The sequence below is a fragment of the Bombina bombina genome, chromosome 7 (genome assembly GCF_027579735.1).
Source record: "Bombina bombina isolate aBomBom1 chromosome 7, aBomBom1.pri, whole genome shotgun sequence".
In the NCBI taxonomy this organism is placed as follows: Eukaryota; Metazoa; Chordata; class Amphibia; order Anura; family Bombinatoridae; genus Bombina; species Bombina bombina.
This window is the reverse complement of record NC_069505.1, coordinates 622,441,141-622,454,568: the sequence shown is the minus strand read 5'-3', so window position 1 is coordinate 622,454,568 and position 13,428 is coordinate 622,441,141.

Below are 13,428 nucleotides of genomic sequence, written 5' to 3'. Positions count from 1 at the left end.
CAGCAATGTGATATAAGAAGATTATATGTGTATATAGTATTATAATAGCCTTAGGTGTGCAATATGCAGGTGACTTTCTATAGAAGCAGACTAAAGAAGGGTGGGTGGGATGATGCAGTGGGGGGGGAGATGGTGCTTGTGTTAGACAGCAATGTGATATAAGAAGATTATATGTGTATATAGTATTATAATAGCCTTAGGTGTACAATATGCAGGTGACTTTCTATAGAAGCAGACTAAAGAAGGGTGGGTGGGATGATGCAGTGGGGGGGGGGGGGGAGATGGTGCTTGTGTTAGACAGCAATGTGATATAAGAAGATTATATGTGTATATAGTATTATAATAGCCTTAGGTGTACAATATGCAGGTGACTTTCTATAGAAGCAGACTAAAGAAGGGTGGGTGGGATGATGCAGTGGGGGGGGGAGATGGTGTTTGTGTTAGACGACAATGTGATATAAGTAGATTTTATGTGGATATAGTATTATAAATAGCCTTAGGTGTGCAATATGCAGGTGACTGTTACTTTCTATAAAGCAGACTAAAGAAGGGTGGGTGGGATGAGAGTGGGGGGGGGGGGGGGGGGGGGTGGTGCTTGTGTTAGAAGACAATGTGATATAAGAAGATTATAGTTAGGGCTTTGCTGTTTGTGCATCTTATTTATGTGCTGATCAGAGCCCTTTGTGCTGTAAGATAAGAGGGAGGTATTTCTGAAAAAAGAGAACTGGTTGTTTGTGAATTTGTAGCTCAGTGGCCACTGTATTTTAGATACCAGAGACTAGAGATTTGCAGAAGAGAGATACAAGTATTGGGGTATCTGAGATTGATAGAGGAGAATTGGTGTGTTCATTTTCTGTAGAAAATAGGCCCTTCAGAGGTGGCATGATTACTTTATATAAATATATTCAAGGTCCATATACAGAGATGGAAAAAAGCTCTGTTTGTTCCAAGTAAGTTGTTTGTGACAAGAGATCACAATTTAATATTGGAAAAAAGGAGATTAAATCTCCTGCAACGAAAACTTTTTTTTAACTGTAAGAGCAATACAATTGTGGAACTCATTACCAAAGGAGGTAGTGAATGTCAATACCTTAGATACATTTAAAAATGGTTTGGATACATTTCTGGCTAGAAAAGAATTCATGGATATGATTGTGTGTGTTAAAAGCGTCATCTTCTGGAAAAACAGCTTCCCTCCACCCTACCTCTCACCCCACCACCCCAAGCTCATTTCCTCATTTATAGATAGTCTTCCACAATACTTTCACTCTCCTGAAATGACAAGTCCATACACTGATCAGCACATCCTTTTATTCATTTAACCCTATAGAATACACAGTACTTTTGTAATATTATGTTTCATATACCTTTTGTTCCCTTATGCAATTGTTACAGTAATTCTGTATCGTATGTTTCTAACTGGTTCCCACTTTTGTAAAAATGCCTCTAATATATTCATATTCCTTTTTGCTACCCTTTGTCTCTATAACAAACTACACTATTCAATTACTCCTTCTCCCTCTCCATCTGCACTGTTCATTAAGCCATCTCTCTTAAACTCACCTTACTTTTGTACTCATGAACTTTACCTATTCCTTAACACTCTCTCTCCCCTGCAGCTCATCTCAGAAGCAGTCTCACTCTGCAAATCTGTATCTCATCTCATTTCACTCTCCCTCTTGCTTCTACTTACTGCTGGTGACAACTCCCCTAATCCTGGTCCCCAACCACTGACAAGCCATGCACATCCATGTGTACCATCCCATAGTCTCAGAAAACAAAAACTCTGCACACCAAATCACATTCTCTTGTATCTAAAGCCACTACCCTTTTCACTGTTGCACTCTGGAACTCTCGCTCTGTTTGCAACAAGGGTCACTTCTATACATGACCTCTTCATCTCCCGCTCCCTCAACTTCTGGCCCTAACAGAACCAGGCTCTCTCCCCTAGACACAGCATCCACTGCTGCTCTGTCACATGGGGATCTCCACTTCAGCCACACTCTAGGTCTGGTAATAGACAAGAGGTGGTGTAGGTATTTACTTTCCTCTCAGTTGCACCTTTCAACAAATACATCCTATCTCTTCCCTCACGTTTCCCTCATTCAAAACCCACATGATTTGCTTATTCTTCCCTCTCTCTGTATGTGTTGCAGTCATATACCGACCCCCTGGCTCCTCAACTCAATTTCTAGATCACTTGGCTGCCCTGGCTACCCTATTTCCTTTCCTCAGACACCCCTGCCCCATTCTTGGCGACTTCAACATCCCCCTTAACAATCCACTGCCTCATTCTGCTAAACAATTTCTGCAACTCACTTCCTCTTTCGGTCTGTCACAATGGACTGATTCTCCCACTCACAAAGACGGTCACTCTCTTTACCTGATCTTTAGCTATCAATGCACTCTCTCAACTTCTCAAACTCCCCTTTTCCTCTTTCTGACCACCATCTCCTTACTTGCAACATATCATCCCTTCCTACAACTCTCCCTCCTTCTTACTCCTCACACCAAACTTCACAGAAGCATTATGTCTTTAGATCAGCAACAACTTGCTAATTCCCTTCAACCACTCCTCTCATCCTTTCTCATTTTCCTGCCCTGAACAATCTATCTGCCCCTATAATTCCACCTTATATCCGTCCTTGACAATCTCGCCCCTCTTACCATTGCTCGGAAATCACACTCTCATCCCCAGCCATGGCATACTCCCTCTGACACGGTACCTACGCAGATGTTCCCCGTACTGATGAACGGCATTGAGAAAATCACGGAGTTCAGCTGATTTTCTCATTACAAAACAATCCTTGAACTCCTACTATTCTGCCTTAGTCTCCACAAGCAACACTACTTCTCTACTCTATCTCTATCTTTCTTCAAACCAAAATGTCTGTCTCCACTTTCAATACTCTCCTCCGCCCTCCCCCACTTCCTAATACAACTTCTCTGTTGGCTCAATACCTTAGCCAGTCACTTCATTAACAAAATTGACTCCATCAGATATGAAATCAGCTCTCAACATAATTCCATCTCTCCCCCCTTCAAAATGATCTCACTCAACCACAACCCTCATAACCTGAAACTTAGTTCATTCTCCCTGTTACTGAGAAGAAAGTTTCAGCACTTTCCCTCACAGCTACTCCCTTACCTCTCTGCTACCCTTACCCCTATACTAACTCACATTTTCAACCTCTCCCTCAGCACTGGTACATTTCCCTCATCGATAAAACAAGCACTGGTCATACCTATCCTCAAAAAACATTCCCTTGATCCTACCTCCCCATCCAAACCTACAGCCCTATTTCCTCCTCCCTCTTGCTTCAAAGCCTTCTCAAAAACTAGTATATGCACCACCGATCCCATTTCCTTACGTTAAACTCCCTTCTTGACCCCACTGCAATCAGGATTTGTCCCTATCACTCCACAGAGACAGCCTATTCGTTAAGGTCACCAACGACCTACTTACAGCAAATCAAAAGGCCACTTCTCTCTGCTTATCCTCCTTGATCTGTCTGCAGCCTTTGACACTGTCGACCACCCTCTCTTTTTGCTCCAAACCCTCCCATCCTTCTGCATCTGTGACACAGCCCTTTCGTGGATCTTCTTCCTACCTGTCAAACCGTACCTTTCAGTGTAGCCTTCTCTGGGGCCTCCTCTGCCCTGTCACCACTTTATGTCGGAGTACCGCAAGGCTCTGTCCTCGGTCCCCTTCTCTTCTCAATCTATACTTCATCACTAGGTTCCCTAATAAGTCCCACGGTTTCTAATATCATTTGTATGCCGGTGACACCCAAATCTACTTCTCTGCACCAGAACTATCTCCTTCCTGCTAACCCGTGTCACTAACTGTCTTTCTCACATCTCTTCCTGGATGTCCTCTCACTACCTCAAGCTAAATCTCTCCAAAACTGAGCTCCTCATTTTCCCCCCTTCTTCCAAAATCCCACCCCCAATATCTCTATACTGTCGACAACTCCATCATTACCCTACCCCGCATGCCCGATGTCTCGGGGTCACACTTGACTCAGATCTTTCCTTCACTCCTCACATTCAGTCCTTGGCTAAAGCCTGCCGCTTCCACCTTAAAAACATCTCCAAAATTAGACACTTCCTTACACAAGACACAACTAAGATTTTAATCCACTCTTGCATTCTTTCCTGCCTTGATTACTGCAACTCTGTCCTCTCTGGTCTCCCCACCTGCCGCCTAGCTCCCTTACACTCCATAATGAATGCCTCTTCCAGACTCATCTTCCTTACACGTCACCTCTTCATCTGCTGCTCCTCTCTGCCAATCCCTTCACTGGCTTCCTCTTGCCCTCTAGGATCAAACACAAAATTCTCACTCTGACATACAAAGCCCTCAACTGCACTGCTCCCCCCTATATCTCAGACCTTGTCTCCAGATACTCTCCCCTCCCGTCCCCTTCGCTCTGCTCATGACCTCCTACTCTCCTCCTCTCTGGTTACCTCATCGCACCTCCTGTTTACAGGACTTCTCCAGACTGGCTCCCATCTTGTGGAAACTCTCTGCCTCGCCCCACAAGACTCTCCCTAGTTTTGAAAGCTTTCAAGCGCTCCCTAAAGACTCTACTGTTCAGGATGCATACGATCTATGCTAACCTTACTTTTATACCAGTTCCACTCTCCATTGCTATCCGCTGAACCCCCCTATGTCCAGCTGTTTGTAGATCACCTTCTTAAGAGCTAATTACAACAGTGCATATCTTGGCAGGGCCCTCTACCCATCTGATCCCTTTAATTGTTTTGTTGTACTACCTCTGTTTACAGCGCTGCAGAATCTGTTGGCGCTCTACAAATAACCGATAATAATAATAATAATAATCATCTTTTAATGGGATCATTAAGCTCAACTAGAGCTTTTTTTGTAAGTATATTAGATTTGTATAGTTTGAACCTAGATGGGCTTCAGTCTTTTTTCAACCTCATTTACTATGTTACTATGATTTTGTACAGCACTCAGACACATTGATTACCTATTGAGATAGCAGTAAAGGTCGTGCAATTCACACTTCTGGGAGGAGCACCTGAGCACTCTGCTTTGACCTAACCAATAAAAGCCAGCACAGAAAGCAGATACCCATGATGCTGTGGTCCAGCTGCTGGAATTATTTGCTTGTAGTCCTAGAGAGTAAATGCTCTCCCTTTAAAAGCATCCCCTTCTCATTTTACCTAAGTGTTTTTTTTTTTTATTCAATATTTTTTATTAAATTTTTTCTTGTTTCAAAAACATTACATCAGAAAATAGAAAAACAACATCTGAAACATTAATTTAGCTGTAATAACAGTGGTCTTCATTCAAAAACTGTCCATACGGTACAACCATACAAACTAGTATCTACTCTTCAACGTATTGTCCATCAATATTGCCCAAGTCTGGGGAAAGTGGGGGGGTGGGGGAATAAGAAAGAGAAGAAGAAGAGATTAAAGGAGAGGAGCGTATCAGTAGTGCAAGTGTTGACCTTGGTCCTAATGCTAGTATTTAGTTAAGCTTTCTATGATCTAATCCAGATTAGAGAGGCCTTGCTCCCTATAAAGAGCATGTCGGTAAAAAAGTCCTGTTTTCCCACATATAGAAATGGTGTTTTTTCCAGAGTTAGAATATGCTTCTACCTCTGCTATCCACTGTGTATGGGTCCGGAATATCTTGGTTTTTCACATTCTGGGTATCAGCCTTTTAGGCACAAGCTAACATCAATTGAAGGAGTCTTGTACGATACATACAGTGCAATGGTGGGATGATATAGAGCAAAATAAGCTTAGGACTAAAAATGATGTGTAGCCCTAATATTTTGTTAACAAATTCCTCTATCCGTTTCCAAAATACAGAACAAGAGGGGGCAATCCCACCAAATGTGTTCCATGGTACCTATCCCCCCGCAACGCCTCCAACAAGCTGAAGAAGCATTAGGGTAGATATATCTAAGGCGCTGCGGCATCAGGTACAACAGTTGAGTATTTTATAATTCATTTCAGATAAGAACAATGAGGTAGAAGCAGAATGTGACATTTTGAAGCCAACCCTCCAGTCCTCATCCGCAACTTCCTCTAGAATTTCCATATCCCACTTTCCAGTGAAAGTAGGCGCTGATCTGGGAAAGACCCTCTTAACATTTTATATGCTAGTGAAAGATGTGCTCGTTTGATCTCAGGGTTTAGTGCATAACTTCTCAATGCAGTTAATGGTCTGAGTACATTAATTTTATGTGTATTGTCATAAAGCGCGTGTCATATCTGTAAATACGAATACCAGCTCTGGAAAGGGTGGCCCTAGTTTGTTATATAACCGTGTCCTATCTTTGACCCCTCCTGATTCACCACAAGGTAATTGGAGATTGTGTAAATGCTCCTCCTTATTAATATGGGTAAAGAGGCATTTTGTAAACAAATCTGGTTACCTAACATGGGGGTAAGAGGCGAGGTTGGAGTGGAAATTCCTGCGTTGTGTGCTATTCACATAATCCAATCTGTCCAGGGTAGCCTTGATGTAATTATTCTGGTATACTAATTGTGGTCTATGGCTTTTTGGCATCCATGCAATATCTCTCATACATTTAATCTTCAAGAGAGAGCTTTCAACCTGCACCCACAGGGCAGAACTGAGTAGAATGTGACCAAGAGATCACTCTGGCATGTGCACGGCTCTGATAATAGTTTAGAAGGTTGGGGACATTAAGTCCACCGTCCTCTTTATGTAAGTATAACGTTTGTTGAGAAACCTCTAGGTTTCTTGTAGGACCAAATGAACGAGTTGCTCATTTTCTGTTGGGCTTTTAGATATGAAGACCGGCAGGGCATACGGCAATGTCTGGAAGAGGAATTTTTATTTTGGTTATTAGCATCATTTTTTATAGTGTTGATCCTTCCCCCATCCAAGATAGATGTCCCTGCCTGTGCCATCCTTCTAATAGGGCTTTTTACTGAGTTTTGAAGACTAAGATAATTAACTTTGAAATAATCTCGTGTGTGTGGTATCATTAATCCTAAATATTTAAGCTTGTCGGAGATCCGAAAGGATGTGTGATATTTTACAAAGTCTATGTCTTGTTCAGTAATAATATACCCGACTTTTCCATATTAATGGAAAAGTTAGAGACCTGGACCATAGTCCTCTAGGGTCTGTAACAACGCCGGTAAAGTGGTAGTGGGCGACTGAAGGGTAAGAATCACATCATCTGCAAAAAGTAGACATTTCTGATGGATATGATTATATTGGAGGCCTAGTATATCCTCATTTTCTCTAATTTTAATTGCCAAGATCTCTATGGTTATAGCAAACATAAGTGGTGACAATGGGCACCCTGGCGGGTACCATTTGTTATTGGGAAGGGTTGGGATATAGTTCCGTTTACTTAGACTCTAGCTTGAGGACCCGAGTATAACGCTTGGATTCTAGCCACAAAGGCTTCAGAGAAACCAAACTTCGACAGGACCCCCCACATAAATTGCCAGCTGACCCCTGTCGAAAGCCTTCTTTGCGTCGGTCGATAGAAGCGCTAAAGGGGTCTTATTATTGTGCGAAGTCTGCAGGAATGTAGGACTCTGATTTGTGTTATTCTTTGCTTCTCTGCCTTTAATGAACCGACTTGATCTGAGTGTATGATCTTGGGTAATACTATGTTAAGACGATTGGACAGAATTTTAGCATATATCTTTATATCGATATTTAAGAGTGAAATGGGTCTATAGTTACCCACCAGGGTTCCCGCCTTGTCAGCTTTGGGAATTACTGTAATAATTGCTACTAGTAAGAATTGGAAAAGCCCTTCCCCTATCTATTGACGTGAATAGTGCGTGTAATGGAGAACTTATCTGTGATTGGAATAGTTGGATTAGAATTTGGCCGGTAGCCCGTCCGGTCCAGGAGACTTTCCATTTGGGAGTGCCTTAATAGTATTTAAAATCTCTTGAATTGTTATGGGGGCATCTAGAATATGGCCATCATCTTTTGAAATTTTTGGGGTCTCTAATGTGTTCAGATACCGTGTGACTGTTGCTAATATTTTCTTGAGTTATGTTGGGGTTAAGGTTGTATAATTTAGTGTAATAGGATACAAATGTATCCGCGATTTCTTCATGTTCACTGACCAATCTACCGGAGGGATGTAAAATAGATCTGACAAACGTGTTATATTTTTGTTTTTTAACAGGGGTGTAGGCCTATTTGGAGCATAGACATTGGCCAAGGTGACCAAGTTTCCATAGTATAACCCTACCTAGAATCAACAGTCTACCCTCTTTATCTGAGTGTTTCTGAAGTAATTCAAAGGGGGCATTTCGCTTAATTGATATGCACACACCATTTTTCCTACTTAAGCCTGAGCTAAAAAAATGTTTATCAAAATATTGTGTGGCTATTTGAGGTTCGTTTCGTTTCTTAAAGTGTGTTTCTTGGAGCATAACTACATCAATGCCTTTCTTGTGGAAGTCAAAGTATGCTATAGAACGCTTTTCAGCGGAGAGGAATCCTTTCACATTTTGACTCGCTACTGTGACAGTGTTCATTTCCTAATTCTAATGTCTATAAGCAAAGTCACTGGTGTATATATCTCTTCGCCGCCACTCACGAACCAAGGGGCTTATGTCTGATAGAAAGGGTAGTAGGAAAAGAGGGGGAAAGGGAAAATAGAAGCAGGGGGGGAGTAAACAAAAAACCTTTAGGACAGAATGTACTTTGTTGTATTATTTAAAATTACCGTAAACAGTAGTATGGAAAGGTGTACAATGCAAAAATTATGAACTGAAAAACTTTCAACAGATGAGGCAGAATAACAAACCGGATAGCTACATATATTGCTAATACAATATTCAGCATAATATATAAATAAGCTATATTAGTTGGTATTAACTAAGACACAATATCACAATCTTAATGGAATTATTTTTAACTCAAGGGCACACAGAACATGATCACGGGGGATTCTATAGACATTAATACTTACTTTTCGTAATTGTATTAAACACTAACATATCAGTCTTTTCTAATCTATATCCAGATGTGAAAAAAGTACTAAATCAGTCATACCCATGCGCACCCATGTTGCTCCACTCCCATCCCTGGTAAAGGCAAAAATAAATAGGCATTTATGCCTGGCATAATTGGGTAGAACCCCTGAAAGTGCCCAAAGGTGTGAGCAAGGCAATACAAGGAAAGAAACAGTCGTTGGCTAAAACATGTCTTATTATCTCGAATCATTTCTTTCAATACATTCATCTTGATATTATATCAATAGCTAAGGACTTTCTAGCTATAAGATTCTATATATTTTTTCTATTATTTAGTCTAAATTAGTTAGACTCCTAGAGGGTTAATTTTTAGATACAAAGTAAGCTGTTAGAGCATAAAGGCAAATTGAAAAAGACATCAAACATCAAACTAAACATCAAACCAAAAAACATCAACTTTAAACAACCGATACATAATTAAATCAAACCTGTACACAGTTCAACAAGACAGTTGCATGAATATACTTGCCGCTTTTCCTTACAGTCCCTGCAACTTTCCAATAGTCATCAGCATGGTGCTGAGAGCAAATTGTGTCCGATCCCTGTCATATAAGGTCTGAGAAAGACAAATAATAAGGGCACATCCTGTGTTAAGGCTAAAAGCAAAGAGTCCCAACATGATCACCCTGGTTGTATTGAGTCATTATCCACTGGCTAATCTGTTTCCATTTAAGTTGGCTCGCTGGTTTTGTCGGCCAGGTCTTCTCTGTGGTTTTGGGGCCATTCTTTCCGTTGAAGGTTTTTGAGATGGCAAACTCCAGATCCCCGCTTGGAGAAGGAATTTCCATCATATTACAGAACTTTTCAATGTCAGATAGGTTTCGGCATTCATATCTAGTCCCATTTTTGGAGAAATCACTGAGGTGGGAAATCCCCATCTGTATGGATCTTTAGTTGTCGAAGGTGAAGAGTTAAAGCCGAAAAGGTCTCTCCTTTTTTGCAAAGTTCTTGCGGATAAGTCTAGGAAGATCTGTATACGGTTCCTTGGTATGTCACCGCCTGTTGTTTTCTGGCTAGGTTGTATATATCTTCTCTGTGGTAATAATTTTGAAATCTGACAATAATATCTCTGGGCGGGGAGTCGGCGTCAGGTTTAGGGTGCAAAGCTCTATGGCCCTATCCAGAATAACATTTGTCAACTCCATGTTCCCTGGAATTCGCTATTTCTGAGAAAAGGCCTTGTAGGAAATCTTGTATTTCGTTATTTTGTACCGTTTCAGGAATTCCTCGAAATCGTAAGTTGTTACATCTAGTACGATTTTCGAGGTCATCTATCTTATCTTCTATTTCTACAAAGTTCTGGTGTTGATGCGTAACTTTAAGATGTTAGGTCTGCCATCTTTGAGAAAATACATATTCGTGCTCTTCCAATGAATCGACTCTGCGACTCAAATCTGAAATGTCCTTTTTCAGGTCTGCGCATTCCTCCTTTATACAAGTCTTAACCTGATCTATTAGAGCCTCAATAGCCCTGTAGGTTATAGGTGGTTCATCTGCTATTTCATTTGCTTCTGGGGTCGAGCACCTGGAGTTTTCAGAACAATCTCCCTTTTCCTCTGAAACATTGGGGTGTAAAACAGTTGATCCATTTTTATGTTTATTTCTATCCGCCTGTTTAAAGAAGGCACTGACAACCTCCTGCGACTTCTGAGGTGTTTTTTGTAGCTTATCTGATTTTACTACTCTTCTCTGCGACATTTTCCAGAGTTTGAATAACTGTATGGTAATAGTAGAGTTAGCCTTTAGCAGATGAGCCCCCACTCCCAGGGGATTTACTCTCACAGAGCGATCATCGGAAAAAGGGCGGTGGATATGACCCGCTGACACAAAAGACAGCGGGAAAAAGGAGGGGGAATAGGGCTTAGTCTAGGAAAATGATAGGGCTGTGTACTCTATGTGGATGACTCTGGAATCAGATATTGGAACTCTCTTCCCTCCGCTTTATATGTTATAGAGATAGTACTGAAATGACCTCTAGTGTCTCTAGATTTCTTAGTGAGCTGACTTATAGAATAGGCTTATAAACAGTGAGGTTTAAAGCCTGGGCTTGAGGCCCAAAAAGCAGTCCGGGTCTTGCTAAGCCTGCTGGTATTTCTTTCAACCAATACTGTGGATTTTTTTAATATTAGGGTGTTATCTCCTATTTCACCTAACGTTCTTTGTTTAAATCTTAGGCAATCGGGAATAAGAGATCCTTACTTATTGTAAGCAATATGCATTAATGTGTACTAGGCCAGCTGTCAGTTATTATACAAGTGAATCCCAGCAGGGAAGATTTTGTGACAGATCAGCTATAAAATTTGTCGTTAATAGCTTGTTATCATTGTTAGTTCAGAACTGCTTTTCTAAGGGGCTGTATGCATCAATCTGCCATATAACTGTGTCACAAGCCCTTCATGTGCTTACAAACTAAAGGCTAGCAGTATATAGTTCAGGAATGATGAACTTAGCGTTAAATATCATGCCCAGCCAACCGATCATTGTACTGTAAATCCCCTTGACAGCTTCTCACAATATAGCTGCTATTGACTTTATTTAATAAGCTCTGTAGCCGGGGTAAAGAAGTCCCCTCAGTGCTTGCAAATTCCCCTTACTTGTCAGCTATGACCCATCCAGCCTGTGCACCCTTAGGTCAGCCGAGTTTCACATGCAGGTTATTGCTATTCATTATCCACGACAGTCATCACATCCCCAGTCTTACCGGTTGCTTTGTCTGGTGTATCTGAGACATCACAAGCACTCCGGAGCGGAGCCCCGACCCTCCGGAGCGTTGCCAGGCTGGCTCGTGTGTTAGGGGTGCACTGCAATTACCACTTCAGCTAGCGGTATTACTCTGTGAGTACTTGTCAGCTCAGATGATCTTCCAGGCAATGTATGGGGTAGAGCACGTAGTTATGATGTCCTCAACGATTACCGTTTGGCTGCGTCCACAGATTTTAGGCCTCCACACCTTATCCTACAGCTGATCCCGCAGGTCTGGTCCTTAAAAACTTTAAAGTGGTATCCGTGTGATCCCCATAGTCTCACAAAGCTAGTTGTGTCTCCAGAACTTAAAAGGAGCTGAGTAGGAGTGGTTTAAATTCTCGTAGCTCCAGGTCTGTGTAGCAAGAGCCTTAGTGTGTGGCGGCCATCTTGGTAGAACGCTTGCTCCACCTCTTTACCTAAGTGTTTTTATTGTTGTAACTAGAAATAAAAGATTTGTTCTTACCATATATTTGACATTTTAAAAATTCTAAAAAAAATTTATTTACTTGCATTATAATTATATAATTCTGTGCTGTATTATCTGAACACCAGTTATCATGTATGGAGTGCAGCAGCGCCAGATGATTATTCATCATAATATTTCAGCTAAATATATATAGCAGCTAACCTGTAGACATCTCATTGTACAGTAGTCTCAATTGACCTAAAGTTAATTCTTCAAAAAGATTCTTGTGAGAATTATTGGAGCAATATGTGTCTAGGAGAAGCCTGGGATCAAACTCTTCCATCAGATAATGCTTCAGAGAGCTGGAATCTGAGCTCCTCTCCATCCTTGTGATCAGAGAACTGGAATCTAAGCTTGTCTCCATCCTTGTGATCAGAGAGCTGGAATCTGAGCTAGTCTCCATCCTTGTGATCAGAGAGCTGGAATCTGAGTTTGACTCCATCCTTGTGATCAGAGAGCTTGAAACTGAGCTTGTCTCCATCCTTGTGATCAGAGAGCTGGAACCTGAGCTTGTCTCCACCCTTGTGATCAGAGAGCTGGAATCTGAGCTTGTCTCCATCATTGTGATCAGAGAGCTGGAAACTGAGCTTGTCTCCATCCTTGTGATCAGAGAGCTGGAATCTGAGCTTGTCTCCATCCTTGTGATCAGAGAGCTGGAATCTGAGCTTGTCTCCATCCTTGTGATCAGAGAGCTGGAAACTGAGATCCTCTCCATCCTTGTGATCAGAGAGCTGGAAACTGAGCTAGTATCCATCCCTGTGATCAGAAATCTGGAATCTGAACTTGTCTCCATCCTTGTGATCAGAGATCTGGAAACTGAGCTTGTCTCCATCCTTGTGATCAGAGACCTGTAATCTGAGCTTGTCTCCATCTTTGTGATCAGAGAGCTGGAATCTGAGCTTGTCCCCATCCTTGTGATCAGAGAGCTGGACACTGAGCTTGTCTCCATCCTTGTGATCAGAAAGCTGGAATCTGAGCTTGACTCATCCTCATGATCAGAGAGCTGGAATATAAGCTCATCTCCATTCTTGTGATCAGAGAGCTGGAAACTGAGCTTGTCTCCATCCTTGTGATCAGAGAGCTGGAATCTGAGCTTGTCTCCATCTTTGTGATCAGAGAGCTGGAATCTGAGCTTGTCCCCATCCTTGTGATCAGAGAGCTGGACACTGAGCTTGTCTCCATCCTTGTGA